This window comes from Tursiops truncatus, chromosome X (genome assembly GCF_011762595.2).
Source record: "Tursiops truncatus isolate mTurTru1 chromosome X, mTurTru1.mat.Y, whole genome shotgun sequence".
Taxonomy (NCBI): domain Eukaryota; kingdom Metazoa; phylum Chordata; class Mammalia; order Artiodactyla; family Delphinidae; genus Tursiops; species Tursiops truncatus.
In genome coordinates, this window is record NC_047055.1 from 28,424,860 (window position 1) to 28,445,990 (window position 21,131).

The 21,131-nt window shown below is 45.3% G+C and overlaps 1 long non-coding RNA gene across 1 annotated transcript; it reads right to left on the minus strand.

Moving 5' to 3' along the window:
* Positions 1-10,820: 10,820 nt before the first annotated feature.
* On the minus strand, positions 10,821-20,693 carry LOC109552467 (uncharacterized). The gene is made up of 5 exons (XR_002179279.3): positions 20,452-20,693; positions 19,566-19,630; positions 17,955-18,227; positions 14,994-15,218; positions 10,821-11,679 (listed from the first exon to the last, which is right to left on the minus strand). It is a non-coding gene; the product is annotated as an uncharacterized lncRNA (long non-coding RNA).
* Positions 20,694-21,131: the final 438 nt, after the last annotated feature.

Here is a 21,131-nt window from a genome sequence, read left to right on the forward strand (position 1 = left end):
TCTACATATACTAGTTTGCATCTGCTAACCCCAAACTCCCACTCCATCCCTCCCCCACTCCCCTCCCCCTTGGCAACTACAAGTCTGTTCTCTATGTCTGTGAGTCTCTTTCTGTTTTATAGATATGTTCATTTGTATCAGATTTTAGTTTTAGTTTTTCGTTTGTTTGTTTCTTTTGGCCAAGACTTGAGGCTTGTGGGATCCTAGTTCCCTGACCAGGGATTGAACCCAGGCCCCGGCAGTGAAAGCGCCAAGTCCTAACCGCTGGACTGCCAGGGAATTCCCATTTGTGTCGTATTTTAGGTTCGACATATAAGTGATATCATATATTTATCTTTCTCTGTCCAACTTACTTCACTTAGTATGATCATCTCTAGGTCCATCCATGTTGCTGCAAATGACATTATTTCATTCTTTTTTTATGGCTAATATTCCATTGTGTGTGTGTATATATATGTTTGCATATAGTCTTGGCTATTGTAAGTAGTGCTGTTATGAACATAGTGCTGTTATGAACATGTATCTTTTTGAATTAGAGTTTTGTCTGGATATATGTCCATGAGCCCACCACTCCATTTCTGTGCCCTCTTTTGCAGCAGGACTGCCTGGAATTCAAATTGTCTTCTCTGGCAGTCTCTACTTCTTTACCTCCCGTTGTCTCTTGAACACATTCCAATAACGTTCCTACCCTACCAAGCCTCAGAATCCGCACTTGCCGAGGCAGGACCGGCTACACCATTAGCAGGGCCCAAGGCAAAGTGAATACCTGGGGCTCTCTGTTCAAAAGTGTATTTTTTCCCTACAGTTATCATAACAAATTACCACATGCCGTGTGGCTTAAAAGAACAGAAATTGATTCTCTCACAGTTCTGGAAGCCGGGAGTCCAAAATCAAGGTGTCAGCAGGGTAGGTTCCTTCTGGAGGTTCTGAAAGAGAATCCATTCCTTGTGTCTCTTCTAGCTCCCAATGGCCACAGACAGCGCTTGGCGTTCCTTGGCTTATAGATTCATCACTCCAATATCGGCCTCTATCTTCACCTTCTCTGTGTGTCTTTCCCCACTCTCCTCCCATTAGGACATCTGTTGCTAGGTTTAGGGCCCACCCTAATCCAATCTGATCTCACCTCAAGATCTTTACCTTAAGTACATCTGCAAAAACCCTTTCTCCTAATAAGGTCATATCCGGGTGGACATACCTTTTGGGAGAGGGGTCATCATCCAACCCACTGGAAAAAGTTGCTTAAGAGTTTCCAGATGGCGACAGAAGAGCATTAGACTAGCGCAAGACCCTGCTGAGAGCGGACTGTCCAACTGCACAGGTTGCGTGCCCGTGAGGCAGGAGCGTGCCAAGGTCATCCACGGCTTCCCTGCCTGCTGTCAAGTCCAATGGTGAGTTCTGAGTCCTCATCTTACTGGAGCTCTCCGGGCATTTGATGCAGTCCATCATTCTGTCCTCTCTTCGACCCTTGCTTCCCTTGGCTTCTGGGACAGCAAGCTCTCCTGCTTTTCCTTTGATCTCACTAGCCAGTCAGTGAATCCTCAATGCCTTCTGCTGGCTCCTCCTCTCAGCATCCTCTAGCGTCTGGAGATTGCAGAGCCACAGGGCTCTGGCTTTGGACTGCTTCTCTCTGTGCATTCCCTCCTTTGAGGGTCTCATCTGGTGTCAGGTTTTTAAATGTCCCCCCTGCTGCTCTGAACCCTCCTCTGGGTGCTAGACAGACAGATCCAGTTGCCTGCTCGACAGCTCCCCTTCGAGGTCTAATAGGCCTCCCAAACTCAGCGCGTCTAAACTGGAGTCCTCCCCAGCTTTCCCCGAGTCTCCTCCGCGTCACTTAATGGCATCTCCAGCCTTCCAGTTGCTTGGGTGAAGACCTTCGCATCACTGTAATGCCGCACTTTCCTCTCATAACCCAACAAGTAGTCTCAGCAACAGCTCGCCATCCCACTCAGAGGGAGGTCTCCACTTCTTGCTGTGCGTGGCTCACAAGGCCCTCTGTGATCGGGTCTTCCTCTACCTCACCCACCCCATCTCCTGCTAACTTCACCCCGACCTTCACTCCCTCATGCTCTTCTAGCCCTCCCCCACCCCACCTGCTTGTTCCTTGATTATGCCAAGCACACTCCCACCTCAGGGCCTTTGCACCTGCAGTTCCCTCTGCCTGGCGTGATCTTTCTCCATTCATTCAAGATCCTTTTGCTCCCTCACTTCATCCAGTCCTGTTCAAATGTCCCCTGACCACCGTGTCTAAAATGGCACCCTCTGGTCTCTCTCTCGTCCCGTCCCCTGCTTTATTTTTATCCCTTTTGCTCTGTGTCAATCTTTCCAACTAGAATGTGAGCTCCATAGGTTTAGGGACTTGTTTTTTTTCACTGCCATCACCCCCACTACTAGCGCAGTGTGTGACACACACACACACACACACACACACATATTTGGCCACGCTGCACGACATGCAGGATCTTAGCTTCCCAACCAGGGATCGAACCAGTGTCCCCTGCAGTGGAAGCGCAGAGTCCTAACCACTGGACCTCCAGAGCTATTCCCGTGGCACACGTATATTGAGTCAAAGAGTGACTCAATCTGACCATGTTGCCCTCCCAGCTTAAAATCCAACAATGTTCCTTCACACCTAGGTGCCTCTGCGCATGTTGCACTCTTCTCGGAAGGTGCTTCCTGCTCCTAGTCTGCCTGGAAAACTTTTATTCATCCCTTAAGACCCAACCCAGCTGTCACCAGCTTCGTGAAGCTCCCATGTCTCCAGGCAGTTAGCCAGTCGTTCCTCGTGACCCTGCGGCACCCCGCACAGGCCTCAGTTAATGTCTGAGTCTCATGCGATTGGTCTGTCTGTCCTCTCCAGAGCTTCCTGAGGGCAGGCGCTGGGTCTTCTCATCCCTGTATCCCCAGAGTCTAGTCCGGTGCCTGCACAGCTATCAGTAAGTATTTGGAGAAGGTTTGCTGTCTGAATGAATAAATGAACCAACAGATGAGGGAAAAAGGGAATAGAAAGGAGGGAAAGGGGAACTATTTCTATCTCAGTAGGTGCTCTCAGGGTTCCTGGGAGCCCTGTTCTCCAGACTAATCCTGACACGCTCCCCTCATCCAAAGTTTCTAGAAACAGGTGCTAACCTCTCTGCCACAGTGATTTAATTTCCACCACCCCAAATTAGGACCCACGATCTGACAAGTTTAAGCATGGGTTTTAGAGACAGTAAGACTGAATTCTTGAAATCTGTCACCTGCAGGACCTATGGCTATTCAGGTTTATTTTCTGGTGAATGTGACCAAGAATCAGGGCTTGTGGATCTAATATATATTTGCTAGAGATTATTTGAAAATACAGGTACATGCAGGGAAAACCCATCCACAATCCTACATCCTAGATGCTAAACATTGTTACTATTTTGACATAACTTCCTCTGGCATGTATGTAGGCATCAACATATGTGCATGTGTGTATATGAAACATAATATATACCTGTAAGTGCATATGTGAAATACATGAATGGAATCTCCCTGCACCTTCCATTTCATACCAATGGATCATATTGTAGCAGATGCCTGCCCACTCTCTTCATTCCATGAGTAGCTGACAGTTGGGTGTCCACACCAGACACCCCAGGAGACCTGGCTCTGCCTAGACTCCCCATGCTGCCCCCACCTACAAGCAGGACCTCTAGATGTGCCAATGTGCCCAGAGGGCCAGGGCCAGCTGTGGGTAAATAGAGCAACGGGGGGCAGAACCAGGAGTTGGGGTGACCCTCCCACCTATTCCTCAGATCCTTCCTGTGAGGTCCAGGAGCTGAGGCAGGGGATGGAAGGAGAAGACATTTCCACAGAGATGGAAACTGGGACCCTGCTTGGAGAAATCCAGCAGTGGGGGGCTCTGCAGCCTGAACTGTCAGAATGCTGTGTTGCCGTGTTGCTTTTTTCCAGACATTTCTGGCGTATCATGCTGGATGGTGTAAGAGACACTCAGATTTTCTCCTCTATGTTAAAAAACAGGCAAAAAACCAGTAACAACAGTCTCCCTCAATCACTCTTTTTCCTTGCCTCTCCCAAGGTAACACCTTTCCTAGAGGGAAATTATGGGAATAAAAAAGATGGTTAAAGAAGATGTGATACAGGGACTTCCCTGGTGGTGCAGTGGTTGAGAATCCACCTGCCAATGCAGGGGACATGGGTTCAATCCCTGGTACGGGAAGATGCCACATGCCACAGAGCAACTAAGCCTGTGAAGCCACCACAATGAGAAGCCTGGGCACCGCAACAAAGGGTAGCCCCCGCTCTCTGCAGCTAGAGAAAGCCTGCACACAGCAACGAAGACTCAAAGCAGCCAAAAATAAGTAAACAAACAAATTAATTAAAATATGCTGTACATATATACAATTGAATATTTCTCAGCCATGAAAAGGAACGAAATTGGGTCATTTGTAGAGGCATGGATGGACCTAGAGAGTGTCATACAGAGTGAAGTAAGTCAGAAAGAGAAAAACAAATATCGTATATTAACACATATATGTGGAATCTAGAAAAAAGGTACAGATGATCTTATTTGCAAAGCAGAAATAGAGACACAGACGTAGAGAACAAATGTATGGATACCAAGGGGGGAAGAGGGGATAGGAGGAATTGGGAGATTGGGATTGACACATATACACTATTGATACTATGCATAAAATAGACAACTAATAAGAACATACAAAAAAAAAAGAACATACTGTATAGCACAGGGGACTCTACTTAAGACACTGTGGTGACCTAAATGGGAAGGAAATCCAAAAAAGAGGGGATATATGTATATGTATAGATGATTTATTTTGCTGTACAGTAGAAACTAACACAACATTGTTAAGCAACTATACTCCAATAAAAATTAATAATAATAAAAAAAAGATGATTGTTTTTTTTAATAAAGTGGAACCTGGGGGTAAGAACTTGGCTGGACACTAGGGGGCAGCAAAGTGCGCCTATTCTTGGAGGAAGACAAGAAAGCCTTTCACATCCAGCCGGTAAGGGGAATCAATCTTTAGCCATATAGCAATAATGGCTCAGGCACTGAATTTACAAATGACTGGCCATCACCCACTCCAGCGTCAATATTTGGAAAAGAAATAAGAGTTTAAATCTCAGCTGAGCCACTTAGGATATGCCCTTGGGCCAGTCGCAATCTATTTCAAGTTACTCATTCTTTTATTTATTTATTTATTTTTGGCTGCGTTGGGTCTTCGTTGCTGCGCGCGTTGCTGCGCGCGTTAGTTGCGGTGAGCAGGGGCTACTCTTCGTTGTGGTGCACGGACTTCTCATTGCGGTGGCTTCTCGTTGCAGAGCACGGGCTCTAGGCGCGCAGGCTTCAGTAGTTGTGGCGCACAGGCTCAGTAGTTGTGGTGCACGAGCTTAGTTGCTAAGTGGCATGTGGGATCTTCCCGGACCTGGGCTCCAACCCGTGTCCCCTGCATTGGCAGGCGGATTCTTAACCACTGCGTCACCAGGGAAGTCCCAAATTACTCATTCTTAAACTAGGGATACCTGCTTCCCAATATCACACCTTCTTCATATAGTTTTCTTGATAATTAAGTGGATTAACTAAGGTAATAGATAAAATGCTTGGCATAAAGCAAGTGTCCATATGTTAAATATTATTATTACCATATAAAGAACCAAGGGAATAGTTATTTGAATACCTATTATGTGTGAAGCACTTTGAATCCTTAGAGCAATCAAGTGAGGAATGATGACAAATTAAATGAGAGAGTGAATGACAGATTAGAGGTTAAAGAATATGGCCAAGGCCAAGTAGCTAGCAACAGTAATAGCAGCTAATGCGAAGCAGGCACTAATTATGCGCCAGGCACTCACTGTTCTAAGTTGCATGAATTATCTCACTTCTTACAGAAGTCCTCTGGAGTGGGTACTATGATTATGCCCATTTGTCAGAAAGGGAAACTGAGGCACGACAAGTAACTGACCCAAAGTCACTGCTTTCCCTAAGGTTGGCTCTGTCTTCTTGATCTCCAATTCCCAAGTAAACCCTTATAAAATAATCATCAACGGGTATTTATTTTATGCCAACTATTTACAAGACATCATGTTGAGCACAGTGAAGACTTGCACTGTTACTGAGGAACATAAAGGAAGACCTGAATGTTTGGAGGGATGCACCATGTTCAGGAATGGAAAGACTCAATATCATAAAGATGTCAGTTCTGGCATACAGAATTCATAGTTATGAGATAATAAAAAATATAAGTATTGGGCTTTGACCCAGTTGCTGGCACAGAGCTTCTGAAACCCTGTAGTTTCCTAAGTGACGAGAGCAGTAGGAGCATCTTTTGTTCCAATATTTGGTTTTTAACCCTGGTTTCTGACACAGGGCTCCTGAAACCCTTGTAATTACCTGGGTGGTAGGAGTGTCTTTTGTTTTCATGAGGCGACTCTGGGTGGGCTCCTGGATGGCTCCTAGATGGGGGCTGGTCACCAGAAAGACCAAGCCATGATTAGAAGCTTGGGATTTTCAGCCCTTGTCCCCCGTTCTCTTGAAGAGGGAGAAAGGCTGAAAATGGAATTAATGTTCAATCCTGACTATGTGATAGAGCCTCCACGAAATCCCAATAGTATGGGCTTCAGAGAGCAACCACATTGGTGAAGAGCTGGAGATGCCGGGAGAGTAGTGCACCTGAAGAGGGCATGGAAGCTCCACCCCCTTCCCACAGAACTCGCCCTGTGCATCTCTTGCATCTGGGTGTTCATCTGTATCCATATCGTATCCTTTAATAAAACTGGCAAACGTAAGGAAGTGTTTCTCTGAGTTGTATGATGAGCTGTTCTAGCAGATTAATTGAACCTGAGGAGGGGGTCATGGGAACCTCTGATTTATAGCCGATTGGTCAGAAGCATAGGTGACCTGAACTTGCAATTAGCATCTGAAGTCGGGGTGGGGGGCATCTTTTGATACTGAACCCTTAACCTGTGGGATCTGACACGATCAAATTGTATCAGAACTGATGTGAGGGAGTTCCCTGGTGGCCTAGTGGTTAGAATTATCTGGGCTTTCACTGCCATAGCCTGGTCTGGGAACTGAGATCCCACAAGCCACCTGGCACGGCCAAAAAAAAAAAAAAATTGATTTGAATTCTCAGTCACCCTGCTGGTGTCCAAGAATTGCTTGTTGGTGTGGGGAAGCACCACCCCCCACACACATTGGATTTGTGTCCAGAACTGAAATAATAGCTAATGAGGGTTTAAAAAAATGTTGTGCCAGACTGTAAATACTGTTTTGCAATATTTTTTCGTTTAACATTATATCTGAGTTCACTCCCTTTCAGTGCACATATAGATACACATACAGAGTCAGCGCTTTAGAAGGATGTATGTCAAACACTGGTAACCTCTAGGGATGAGATTAGGTTTGGAGATGACTGATGAAAGGGAACTTTTACTTTATTCTTTTGTTTTTGTTTTCTTTTTAAAATAAGAGTGGAGGGGCTTCCCTGGTGGCGCAGTGGTTGAGTCCGCCTGCCGATGCAGGGGACACAGGTTCGTGCCCCGGTCCGGGAAAATCCCACATGCCACGGAGCAACTAAGCCCATGTGCCACAACTACTGAGCCTGCGCTCTAGAGCCCGCAAGCCACAACTACTGAAGCCCGCATGCCTAGAGCCTGTGCTCCGCAACAAGAAAAGCCACCATGATGAGAAGCCTGTGCACCACAACAAAGACCCAGAGCAGCCAAAAAAATAAAAATAAATAGAAGACATTTAAAAAAAAAAAGAATGGATTCATGTAGGATGGACCTAGAGATTATCATACTGAGTGAAGTAAATCAGACAAAGACAAATATCATATGATATCACTTATATGTGGAATCTTTAAAAAAGGCTACAAATGAACCTGTCTACAAAACAGAAACAGAGTCACAGATGTAGAAAGCACACTTATGGTTACCAAGGGGGAAGGGGGAGGAGGGATAAATAGGGAGATTGGGATTGACATATACACACTACTATATATAAAATAGATCACTAATAAGGACCTACTGTATAGCACAGGGAAATCTACTCAATACTCTGTAATGACCTATATGGGAAAAGAATCTAAAAGAGAGTGGATATATGTATATGTATAACTGATTCACTTTGCTGTACAGCAGAAACTAACACAACAGTGTAAATCAACTGTACTCCAATAAAAATTAATTTAAAAGAAAAAAAGAATGGATTCATGTGTTACTTGTGCCATTAATAATAAATTTACATTTATAATATAACGATACAAACTTAGTGAATGGGAATTGGAATCAAAAGGGTTTGCTGTCCTTCTTAGAATGTTCTAAAATGTCAAGGCAGTTGCTTGTGTTTAACTGTGAACAAATAAAAATTTATTGTTTTGTACTAAAAAAAAAAAAGGATGACTCCTATGATTCTGATCTGTGTGACAGGCTAAATGGTGGTACCATGCTCTGAGAGGTGGGACACTGATGAAAATCAGGTTGAGGGTCAAGAGCAGGGAGGAGATGATGTATTTGTTCTTGAATTTGTTGAGTCTGTTTCTTTTGAAATATCTAAGTGGCAATGCCAGACGGGCACCTGCATACATGAGGCTGGAGCTGGACAGTTTGGGCTGGAGGTGCAAATATGTACTATATTGGATACTGTCCTTAACAATATTTTTTAATAGTCAGCAAAAAAGCATTTTACATGACTCTTTATTGTAATGATCAAAAGTGGAAGGTATATGGCCTTCCCTGGTGGCGCAGTTGTTGAGAGTCCGCCTGCCGATGCAGGGGACACGGGTTCGTGCCCCGGTCTGGGAAGATCCCACATGCCATGGAGCGGCTGGGCCCGTGAGCCATGGCCGCTGAGCCTGTGCATCCGGAGCCTGTGCTCCGCAACGGGAGAGGCCACAACAGTGAGAGGCCCGCGTACCGCAAAAAAAAAAAAAACAAAAAAAAGTGGAAGGTATAGCATTAGAAGTAAAACTCAGGGAAAGTGATCCTGCAAAGGTGACCAAATACACAGGTTTCAAGTGCTCTAATTTGACTGAAGAAGAGGACTTAGAGTACCCAGGAGAGTGAATGGACATCCAAGGTGTCTGACACGAAGCTTGCAGACCCAAACATGGCCTGGGAAAGGGGGAGTTGTTGTTTGTGCCTGCCTGAGATTTTTAGCTAAATTAACTAATCTAATTTACTTAATAACTAATACTTAACGGCTTTTATTATATGTCAGTACTGTTCTAAGCATTTTATAAATTTTAACATATTTCATCCTCATAATAACCCCCTAACATAGGTAATCTTATTATCATCACCTGAATTTTACAGGGAAAGAAGAAATTGGGGCACAGAGAGGTTAAGCATTTTGCCTAAGACATATAGCTAGCAAGAGACATACTGAGATTTAAACCTAAAGGGTCTGGCCCCAAGGTCCACGCTTTTTTAAAATTTATTTATTTTGGCTGTGTTGGGTCTTCGTTGCAGCATGCGGACTTCTTAGTTGCAGCACGTGGTATCTAATTCCCCGACCAGGAGTCGAACCCATGCTCCCACTGGACTGGGAGGGAAGTCCCCATGCTTTGTTTTTAAGGCCAACGCACATGAATTAGGAGGTCGCAACCAGCTTTTTTTTTTTTTTTAAGTATTAACTTTTTTTTTTAAATTTTTATTTATTTATTTATTTATGGCTGTGTTGGGTCTTCGTTTCTGTGCGAGGGCTTTCTCTAGTTGCGGCAAGCGGGGGCCACTCTTCATCGCGGTGCGTGGGCCTCTCACTATCGCGGCCTCTCTTGTTGCGGAGCACAGGCTCCAGACACGCAGGCTCAGCAGTTGTGGCTCACGGGCCTAGTTGCTCTGCAGCATGTGGGATCCTCCGAGACCAGGGCTCGAACCCGTGTCCCCTGCATTGGCAGGCAGATTCTCAACCACTGCGCCACCAGGGAAGCCCCTAACCAGCTTTTTTAAAGGACTTTAAAAAGTTCTAAACATGGAAAAATTCACTTGTTATACATGGAGCGCCTGCTTTGAAAGGCAAATAAGATTTAAACAATGTATTCAAGCCAAGAGAAATTTGGGGGCCCAGCTGTCATTGCCTCATACCTCATGCCATGAATTTTGCAAGTCCAGTTTACCACATGGTGGGATGGAGAGAGCAATGAAGATTATGAATTTCCTCTGTGCTCACGCCTTTAATCATGAGCAGTTTAGGAGCTATTTAGAAGAGATTGATCCCAAGTATGGAGATTTACCGAGCTGCCATCTCCAATCAAGGACTTTTTGGAATGAGTCCCCAAGTCCAATTTGTTAGACTTCCAGTGATTCACAAGCTTATATTTTCTTATGGATGTGACAAGACATCTGAGCACATTGAACTTGAAACTGCAGGGGACAAACAAAAGCTCTGTTGATTTGTTCAAGGAAATGCAGACTCCAACTGGACATGTGGATTGGGCAGATGGTGACTGGAAATCCCTCATTTTCCATCGCTGAGCCTTCTTGAGTTCAAGGCATTCATAGATTTTGAAGAGTTCTGCACTATATTGGTGGAAAATAAGTCACCATTGTGCGAAGATCCCTTCCCTGGGTGCAAGGGGAGGGGTGCAGAGGAGAGTTTAGACCACAGGATCCTGAGAACCCAGGACTGGAGGAAGGAGCCTCTTACCTTAGTCCAGATACGCAGAGTCAGGCATCTGTAAGCCAAAACAGCAAGAGCAATAACAGCAGGGTCAGAGGCAGCTTCCAGGCCTGGGCCATGCTTGGCCGGTGCCAGGAATTATTGATTGTCCTGTATTTCGCGTAGCCCGGTAGGATGCAGAGGGCCCAGGGGAGTTTAAGGCACAGTGGTGAGGTGGTCAGAAGAGGCTGATAGGTTTTATTTTTCTCTAGTATAATAGGTTTTTTTCCTGGCCAATGCCACGCAGCATGAGGAATCCCAGTTCCCTGATCAGGGATCAAACCCGTGCCCCCTACAGTGGAAGCACGGAGTCTTAACCACTGGACTGCCAGGGAAGTCCCTCTAGTATAATAGTTTTTGTTTTTTGGTTTTTTTTTTTTTTTTTTTTTGTGGTACGCGGGCCTCTCACTGTTGTGGCCTCTCCCGTTGCGGAGCACAGGCTCCGGACGCGCAGGCTCAGCGGCCATGGCTCACGGGCCCAGCCGTTCCGCGGCATGCGGGATCTTCCCGGACCAGGGCATGAACTCGTGTCCCCTGCATCGGCAGGCGGACTGTCAACCACTGCGCCACCAGGGAAGCCCTAGTGTAATAATTTTAATGAGATATAATTCACACACCACACAATCCATCAGGTTCATAGGTTTTGGTGAGCACACACAATCCTTTAATTTCATAAACAAACAAAATATACTTTATTTTTTACAATTTTATGTATTTATTTATTTATGGCTGCGTTGGGTCTTCGTTGCTGTGCGCGGGCTTTCTCTAGTTGTGGCGAGCGGGGGCTACTCTTTGTTGCGGTGCGCAGGCTTCTCATTGCAGTGGCTTCTCTTGTTGCAGAGCACGGGGTCTAGGCGCACGAGCTTCAGTAGTTGTGGCGCACGGGCTCTAAAGTACAGGCTCAGTAGTTGTGGCGCACGGGCTTAGTTGCTTCGCAGCATGTGGGATCTTCCTTGACCAGGGCTCAAACCCGTGTCCCCTGCATTGGCAGTTGGATTCTTAACCACTGCGCCACCCTGGAAGCCCCAAAATATACTTTAAAAGACAATTTTATGACTGTCTTGGGAGTACAGGCAGTATTAGGTTGTCATTTATTCATTTATACTTTGCTTACAACTAAATTTTCAAACCCACTACTAGTGTGTGTCAACGTTCAGCTCAGTGAACTGGATTCACCCAGAATTTTGCAGGTGAACATTATCCCAACGTCTTAGGTTGGATGGCCAAGCTCTAGACAAGGTTAAGTAAGGTCCTCCTGATGCAGCTTAGAGTGTGTTCTCTTTCTTAAAACTGCCAAAATTGAAGCCCGCATCAGGAGTCTGTCTCTGAAGTCAGCATAAGACAGCCCCAGACTGAATTAGGTCTCACTGTTCCAGGTCATTTTGTTAAGTGTCAGTGTTCTACTCTTATTATTGAATCAATCAAAACTGACCAACGACCAACAGACTTACAAATGTGCGCTTTTGAATGAATACAGTCGGTTAAACTTTTGGGGGATGCTTTTGTATTACTGTCTCTACAGTCCATATAGTTGACCAGCCAACAAGCCATATTTCACTATTACTATCAATGTATGCAGCCTGTACATATCTCCATCTTTTATCATGTGACCTACAATGGAAAAAATGTGGATGCCACAACCCAAGCAAACTTTCCTAAAATTTCAGTTCTCTTATCTAGATTTGTGATCAGAACTACATGGCAGGGGACTTCCCTGGCGGGCCAGTGGTTAAGAATCCACCTTCCAATGCAGAGGATCTGGGTTTGATCCCTGGTTGGGGAACTAAGATCCCACATGCCGAGGGGCAACTAAGCCAGCAAGCCACAACTAGTGAGCCTGCGTGCCACAATGAAGAGCCCATGCATGGCAGCTAAGACCCGACACAGCTAAATAAATAATTAATTAATTAATTTTAAAAGAAGAACTGCATGGCAGGCCATTTAAACCTGTCATCTCTGATAATGGCTTAGCTAGTATTTTCTCTCTGTTGTTTATGGAGGACTGATCCATTTATTTTGGAAACCTATAGAGGAGGTGGTTGGTAGATATTCTGTTACGAAAATTGAGAAGCTCGACCTCTGGTCTCACCTAAATGGAAGGTCATATGCCTTCTGGAGGTGGGCCATGAAGCTACTTATAGTGAAGCCCAGATCTTCCTCAGGAAGCTACTTTGACTATTTGCCAACAGGTCAAAAAACACTGCGTTCTGTCCCTGAGTTCTACAATATGGAGCATGACATTAATCAATAACCTGCCATAATCCTAGCAGAACCTCTGTACTATTCCAGCTCAGCAAAGGTCACATATGTTCCCTCCAAGGAGTGGGAATGGGGCATTCCATATAAAAGCAAGCTTCCAGAAAGGGTGTTTGTCCTTTCTGCTAAGATCTTACCTGCACTTGAGGCATGCTTATTTTTGCCTTGCTTACTTTTTTTTCAAATTTTATTGAAGTATAGCTGATTTACAATGTTGTGTTAATTTCTTCTGTACAGCAGTGACTCAGTTATACATATACATATTCTTTTTCATATTCTTTTCCATTATGGTTTGTCACAGGATACTGAATATAGTTCCCTGTGCTATACAGTAGGACCTTGTTGTTTGCTTACTTTAAAAAGTACTTGCTGGGACTTCCCTGGTGGCACAGTGGTTAAGACTCCGAGCTCCCAATACAGGGGACCTGGGTTTGATCCCTGGTCATTGAACTAGATCCCACATGCATGCCGCAGCTAAAGAGCCCGCGTGCCGCAACTAAGACCCAGTGCAACCAAATAAACAACTAAATTTTTTTTTTTTTTTTTTTGCTGTACGCGGGCCTCTCACTGTTGTGGCCTCTCCCGTTGCGGAGCACAGGCTCCAGACGCGCAGGCTCAGCGGCCATGGCTCACGGGCCTAGCCGCTCCGCGGCACGTGGGATCTTCCCGGACCGGGGCACGAACCCGTGTCCCCTGCATCGGCAGGCGGACTCTCAACCACTGTGCCACCAGGGAAGCCCTAAATATTTTTTTTTAAAGTACTTGCTCTTCAAAGTCCCCACGCCCCATGTCTCTGCAGGAGAATGAAAGGTTCTTAATTCTGGAACCTACTCCCCCACCTGCAATATACACATCCATGCTCACCCTTGTTTTTTTTTTTTAATTAATTAATTTAATTTATTTAGTTTTGGCTGCATTGGGTCTTTGTTGCTGCGTGCGGGCTTTCTCTACTTGTGGTGAGCAGGGGCTACTATTCGTTGTGGTGCGCGGGCTTCTCATTGCAGCGGCTTCCCTTGTTGCGGAGCATGGGCTCTAGGCGTGCAGGCTTCAGTAGTTGTGGCGCACGGGCTTAGTTGCTCCGCGGCATGTGGGATCCTCCCAGACCAGGGCTCAAACCCGTGTCCCCTGCATTGGCAGGCAGATTCTTAACGACTGTACCACCAGGGAAGCCCCACCCTTGGTTTTTGACTCTAGCTCAAGATAATGGACTCACACCACTGGAACCCACCTCTGAACCTTTGCTGACCATCTGGCATTTCTCCACCCATTTCTGGTTACTAGTGTTTTCTTCTTAGACCTCAGCTTGATGAGATGATCATTGCCTTTGTCTTGTTCGCCCAACTCCTACTGCCATTCAGGCCTCAACTTAGTTATCACTACCTCTGGAAAGCCTTACTTAATTACCAGAATTAGGTCCCCATCCCCTGAGGGCCCCGTAGCATCCAGTGGTTCTCTTTATCACGTTGTGTTATAATAGCCTGTATGTCTTTCCCTCCACGCCCACCTAGACTGTAAGTTCCATAATAGCACTTGTTCACTGCTGTATCCCCAGCGTTATGTACAGTGCTCTGTAAACCTTTATTGAATAAACAAATAAGTGAATTCATTCCACTGGCTTCCCAACCCTGGAAACCCTGGCCGTATCCATTTTTTTTTCTTTTCTTGCGGTACGCGGGCCTCTCACTGTTGTGGCCTCTCCCGTTGCGGAGCACAGGCTCCGGACACGCAGGCCCAGCAGCCATGGCTCACGGGCCCAGCCACTCCGCGGAACGTGGGATCTTCCCGGACCGGGGCACGAACCCGTGTCCCCTGCATCGGCAGGCGGACTCTCAACCACTGCACCACCAGGGAAGCCCTGGCCGTATCCTTGACTTGATCCTGCAGCTGGTGATTGACACTATGGGATGTCTGATTTTAAGTAACATGAATTACCCATGAGCGGGCTTGGTTGAATTAGCTGCAAGTCAATATGGCCTGAGGTGAATGAATCTACTTTATCAAGTTATTTAATATTGACCAGTTGAGTATGGAAAATATGTGCTAAAGTCAATGGTTACAATTTTACTTTACTTACTTCTATTAGGAGCAAAATACTAGGTCTGATTATCTCTTGAGGTCCTTCTCGGCAGGTGATGATAGAATCATGTCACTAGCTTACTAAAAGTCCCTGAATGTCTTATTTGCCGTGGTAGGGAGAATATCTGTGCAGGTGATTGAAACGCAGATTCAAATTATTGGAGTAGAAATTTTAAAAGAGAGGGCAGGCTCTTGGCAAGTGCCTTCTGTCTTAGTATGATATCTGAAATAAGGAATTGAAAAGATGAGGTTAGAGGTGTTACCTGGCCACCAGAAGAACTCACAAGATGGTTAGTACCTTGGTGGATTCACTAAGAGCCACAGTCTGTTCATCACCTTTGAGATTTAAAACACCTCAGCCTCAGGAAAGCTAGTTCATGAGAGCCAATTTCACATAAATCAAAGCAGAGGGCCAATTTACTAATTCACAAAGAAGGGCAGAACACCAAGGGAAAAAATCATAAAGGGAAATACTGATAGATTTTGACTGTACAAATATTTTAAACTTCTTTCCACAAAAGTCTGCTATAAATAAATGACAGTGTTAATATCCATATATATAAAGAGCTCATATGAATTAACAAGGAAAAAAGTGTTCCAGTATAAAAGCAGGCAAAGGACACGTACAAGAAATTGACAAAAGAAAAAGGTAACTGATAAATATTTCAATGCTTTCTGCCGTTGGTGGTGTGCTGGAGCCTACTTGCAGGGCTTGAGAACGCACTCACATTGAGAGCTTGAAATCAGTTGTGGTGAGAATATTTACACCACGGAAATAAGCAAATGCTGCATATCAGGGTTGCTTTTTTCTTTTTTTTCCTTCTCAGAGAACCAGCTGTCAAACATTTAGCAGCACATTACTGCACATCTTCTATCACTCTCTCACCTGGATCCTTTCCAACAACATTCAAACCTTCGCAGGTCTTTTCTGCCATCTTTAAAGAAACTCCAACCTCCCACATCCTTCTCTAGCTACCATCTCTGTTTTCCTTCACAGCCAAACTTCCCCAAATAACTGACTATATTTCCTGAATCCATTTAGTCATTTCCCAATCGTTCTTCCACACGCTCAAGCCATTTTTTGCCACCATGTCTCCCCTGAAACAGCTCTTGTTGAGCTCAATGACCTCCATGGACCCTAAAGTCTGTGAACAGTTTTCCCTTACTTCCTTTGACCTCTTGGCAGTATTCAATTCTGTTGACGACCTTCTTGAAATCCTCTTGTCCTTGGGCTTCGGCAGCCCATGATCCTGGTTTACCTCCAACCTCTCTAGTTTCTCCTTTGCAGTTCCCTTCTCAGGTTCTTCTTCTCGAAATGCTGGTGTTTTTCAGGGATCAGTCTTGGGTCCTTTCTTTACTTTCTCCCTAGGTCATTTCATTTATTCCCATGGCTTTACACACTACCTATACACCAATGACTTCTAGATTTATAGCTCTGGTCCTGGCCCCTCTTCTGGGAGCTCCAGTTGCCTACTCGACATCTTCCCCTTCAATGTCTCAAAAGCATCTCAAACTCAAGCTAATCCCAAACTGGAGCCAAAGACTTTCTCTCTCTTCCTCGAACCTGAGGTTCTCCAGTGTTCCCCATTTCAACGAATTGCAGGACCATATAAGTCAGAAACTTAAGAGTCAACTTCGGCATATCTGTCTTCCTCGTCTCCCACATCACCAAATCTGGGTTGTCTTTACCTTCTAAATAGCTCCCCAATAAGTTCTCTTCTCTCCATCTCTACTTCTACTGCCCTAGTACAAGCCTCCATGATCTTTCAGCTGGAAGACTAAAAGAGCCTCCTAACGGTTTTTTCTTTTTTTCTTTCTTTCTTTTTTTGGCCGTGCCGTGCAGCATGTGGGATCTTAATTCCCAGACCAGGGATCGAACCTGTGCCCCTGCAGTGGAAGCTCCGAGTCCTAACCAGGACTGCCAAGGAATTCCCCTAACTGGTTTTCTGCCTCCATTTTCTTCTCTTCAATATGCTCTGCATACTGAAGCCAAGGAACTTTTCAAAACACGAGTCTGATCATGCCACACTCCTGTCACAAACTCCTCAGTGGCTCCCATTGCTTAGGGTAAAAAAGTCCAAACAGCTCTGTACAATGGCCAAGGGCCCTGATTATCTGGCTCTGTGCCTATGTCTGCAGCCTCATTTCATTCCCCTCCAGTCTGTCTGTACTCCAGGAACACCAGCTTCCTTTCCGCTTCTTTTTTTTTTTTTCCTTTCCGCTTCTTGAACAGAGCCTTCGAACATGCTCTTTCCTTTGCCTGGAATGCCCTTCCCACTCCCGTCCTCCCTTCACCTAGCTGACTCTTATTTAATCCGCAGATCTCGATTTAAACATCACTTCCTCCACGAAGCCTCCTACACTGACAAGCTAGACTAAGTCAAATCTGCACCGCCCCCCCAATAAGTATGTCCTTAATTGCTCTTACTGCAGTTTTATTTCTTCATTTTATGTGATTATTTGATGTTTGTCTGTCCTCCCTACTAGATCATAAGCTCCATGAAGGCCAGGACCAAGTTTGTTTTTACTCACCAATGATCTCCAGCACCTAGTCTAAGACTTGGCACACAGTGGGTTATCTATTAATATTTGTGAGATTAATGAATCAGGGATCCCTGTGTACAGAAAATACGTAAAACTAAGCCAGCTAGTATTTCTCCTTTTGTTATATCTTCCAAGAAGCTAAGAATCCTATTTAAAGCTTAATCATGGCAATTATATCAACCCACTAGATTCAGCATATCTGAATTCTCCTTTTTGATACCGATGTTCTATTCCCAGTTTATTGATCCATAAAATCTGTTTTGGAATAAGACGCTGTGCGTGTGTGTGTGTGTGTGTGTGTGTGTGTGTGCACATGTACGCGAGCACACGCCTCCATGTGCACATGTATATGAATGCAAAGCTAAATCAATACCTAAATGCAAAGCATTGACAGATTGATAAAAAAAGACTTCACCTTAACCGATGACTAATGGTGGTGATGGTGAGGCCAGTATCTCACTGAGTGTCGTTACCATCTTGATTCCATCTATGTGGCTCATTTCAATCCTTTCACAGTGCTGGTGGCTCATCTGTGGAAGACTGCAGGGTCACTGGGTAGAGACCTTCTTTCTCTAGATTCTGTACCATGTCTAGGGGCTGTGGGTGAATGTCATTCAACTCACAGAACTTATTGTCTTTTTAAACCTTCTTTTATCTCGTGAAATGTAACACATATCCCAAAGAGTTCCTAAAGCAGAAAGATAAAGCAAAAATCAATATTTATAAAGCAAACACCCATGTGATCACCACTAGGTTAAGAGCTAGAGCCCTGGGGGAATTCCCTGGCAGTCCAGTGGTTAGGACTCGGCGCTTTCACTGTCGTGGCCCAGGTTCGATCCCTGGTCGGGGAACTGAGATCCTGCAAGCCGCACGGCGCAGCAAAAAACAAAACAAAAGAAAAAGAAAACAGAAATAGAGCATTGTATTTATTGTCTATGCTTCATATTGGATACTGCCTTAAGACACATTTGTTATTTACTATTTGACTTTTAGTGCATATATATCTCGTCTCCCCAGTTAGACAGGAACTTCCTTCAGAACAGAAGCCATACCTCATATTTCTCTCTACCTCTCCCCGTGCCTAGTGCAGTGCCCTGGTAGGTACACAACGCATCTGACATGATTACACATCTTAGACTAACTCTGTGATTCTGGGAAGACCACTGAGGACTAATTGTGGTGAACAAGAATTGTTTGAGGGGGACTTCCCTGGTGGTCCAGTGGCTAAGACCTGGCACAGCCAAAAAGAAAAAAAAAGAATTGTTTGAGGAAACACAAGATTGTATCATTTGTCTAAGTCTATGTGTACAAATCAGGGTCTAAGGACAATTAGTATCCCTGATATGGGCAGTGTGCCCAGCCTTCTCTTGAGTTCTGGCTCTTGCCCAACACAGAAAGCCAGCCTAGGACTATGGCAGTAGCCTCCTAACTGGTCTCCCTGTCTTTGGTCTTGCCCTCATTCAATGAGTTCTTCTGTGGTGACTCAAGTGTGCTGTGTAAACATAGATCTCACTGCCATGTCACTGCTCAATAACCTTTACATGGTGGTTCTCCAGCTGCGATGCACCTCACAACCACCTGGAAATCTTCTTACACACCCATACTTCTACCAAACAAAGATTCTGTCTCGGCAGGTCTGCGGTGGGGTCTAGGCCTTGGCCTCTATAAGAAGCAGTAAGGGTGATTCTGATGCAGCTCGGGTACCGTCCACCAAGAAACACTGCTGCAAAGGCTCTTTATTCCCTACAGGGTGAAACCTCAGCATCCTTAGCAGGGCACACAAGGCCCTTAATGGGTGGCCCATTTTAAAGCAGACTCTGTTCCCTCCATGCTACTCCAGTCCCATGTCACTGTCACCATCATTTCTTGCCTGAACTGCTACAACAGTGTTCTGGTTCCTGAGTCCTAATCGCTTCAATTGCTCTCTGCTCCAATCTTCTCCCCAACCTGGAGCCAGAGTGACCTTTCAAAATTGCAAATGTATTCATATCGCCCCCCTGCTCAAAACCCTTCGGTGGTTCCTCACCATCTAATGGACAGTTTCTCCAACTGGTTCAGGTGGCACGGCAGCTGGAAGTCATGATGGTCTTTCTAGAATGCCAGGAAATAATTGATATAGGATATCGCATCAGATGAAATAGAACACTTTTCAAAAGAACACTTCTGCTAGCAGAAAATACGTCTACATTATGTGTGTGCAACACAAAATCATAGCCACAAGCACAGATGTCCATGAAAAAGAAATAACCTGTTGAATTAAGCATAATCAGTCCTGGGATTGTCTTTAATATTCTTTTGCTACATGTTCACTCATTTTGTTGCTTGCTAGCAGATAAGAAGGAGCATCTGTCAAAGACTGAGCAAAACTTTATGGTTAAAAAAATTAAAATAGAGAAGTTTCTACCCATTAACTGATTTGTTTTTCACTGTGAGCATCCGTCTCATTTGCACCGGGCCTGGTTCCAGAACGAGCAGGCGTTGTCCCTGGAGAGCACAGCTCGAGAATCCCTACTCTTGAGCATGAAGGCTAAGCTCTTTGGCATATGACCAACGTGCCCCTTCCAGCTCTGACCCCACCTTCTCTTCCAGCCGCATTTACAACCGCTCTCCTCTCCTCCACCACTCCCTCTGGCCAAGAGTTGGAATTCCTTAAATGTTCTGTCCTTTTCTTCTGTGGTTTTACATATAGTGTTCTTCTACTGTTCCCCCCACCCCTTGATGGCCAGATAAGCTACTACTCTTTCTTCAAGATTCAATCCAAATGGGTCTTTTTTTTTTTTGGCCACACCGCACGGGCATGTGGGCGCTTAGTTCCCCGACCAGGGATCGAACCCACGCCCCGGAAGCGTGGAGCCCCAACCACTGGACCACCACGGAAGTCCCCAAATGGGCCTTGAGGTGCCTTCCCTCACCTCTCTGGGTCTCCACCTCTCCAAGGTCTTGCTCCTGACTGATTATATCACTTATCACGTTACTGGTTGTTTGTGGAACCATCATCTGGCACCTGGCCTGGGCGCTCCCTCAGGTCATGGCAAAGGTGCTTGGCACCCATTTTTCTTGAGTCCTCTGGCACTGAGCACAGTGGCTGATATGCAGCTCATATTTGTGGAATGAAGAGTAAAATTTCAAAGGAAGCAAAGTTTATCTTTAGAAACTTCCAGCTCCCTACAGGGGTCCCCTCTCCATCTTTCTGGTACCTCTTCTCCAACCCTAGGCACTCTGTACTCTCATGCTGCCCACTGGTAGAAATCCACCAGGATCTGCCATTATCGCTACAGCCCAGGCTTCAGAATTTTCCCTCAATATCCTGCCAAACTTTACCCAGTCCTGTGTCCCATCCCTCCATGGCTAGATTTCAGATAAACCAGTGGTTCTCAAACCTTAGCATAAATTAGAATCCCCTGGAGGACTTACTTATTCAAAGGGTCCCAGTCCTCAAGGTTCTGATTCAGTAGGTCTGTCTGGCCTGGGGCCTGAGAATTTGCATTTCTAACTTCCCAGGTGATGCTGAGACTGCTAGACAATGACATATTTTGAGAAGCACTGGAATAAAATAATGTAAAGCCAGGGGCGACAGGTAATGATGCACAAA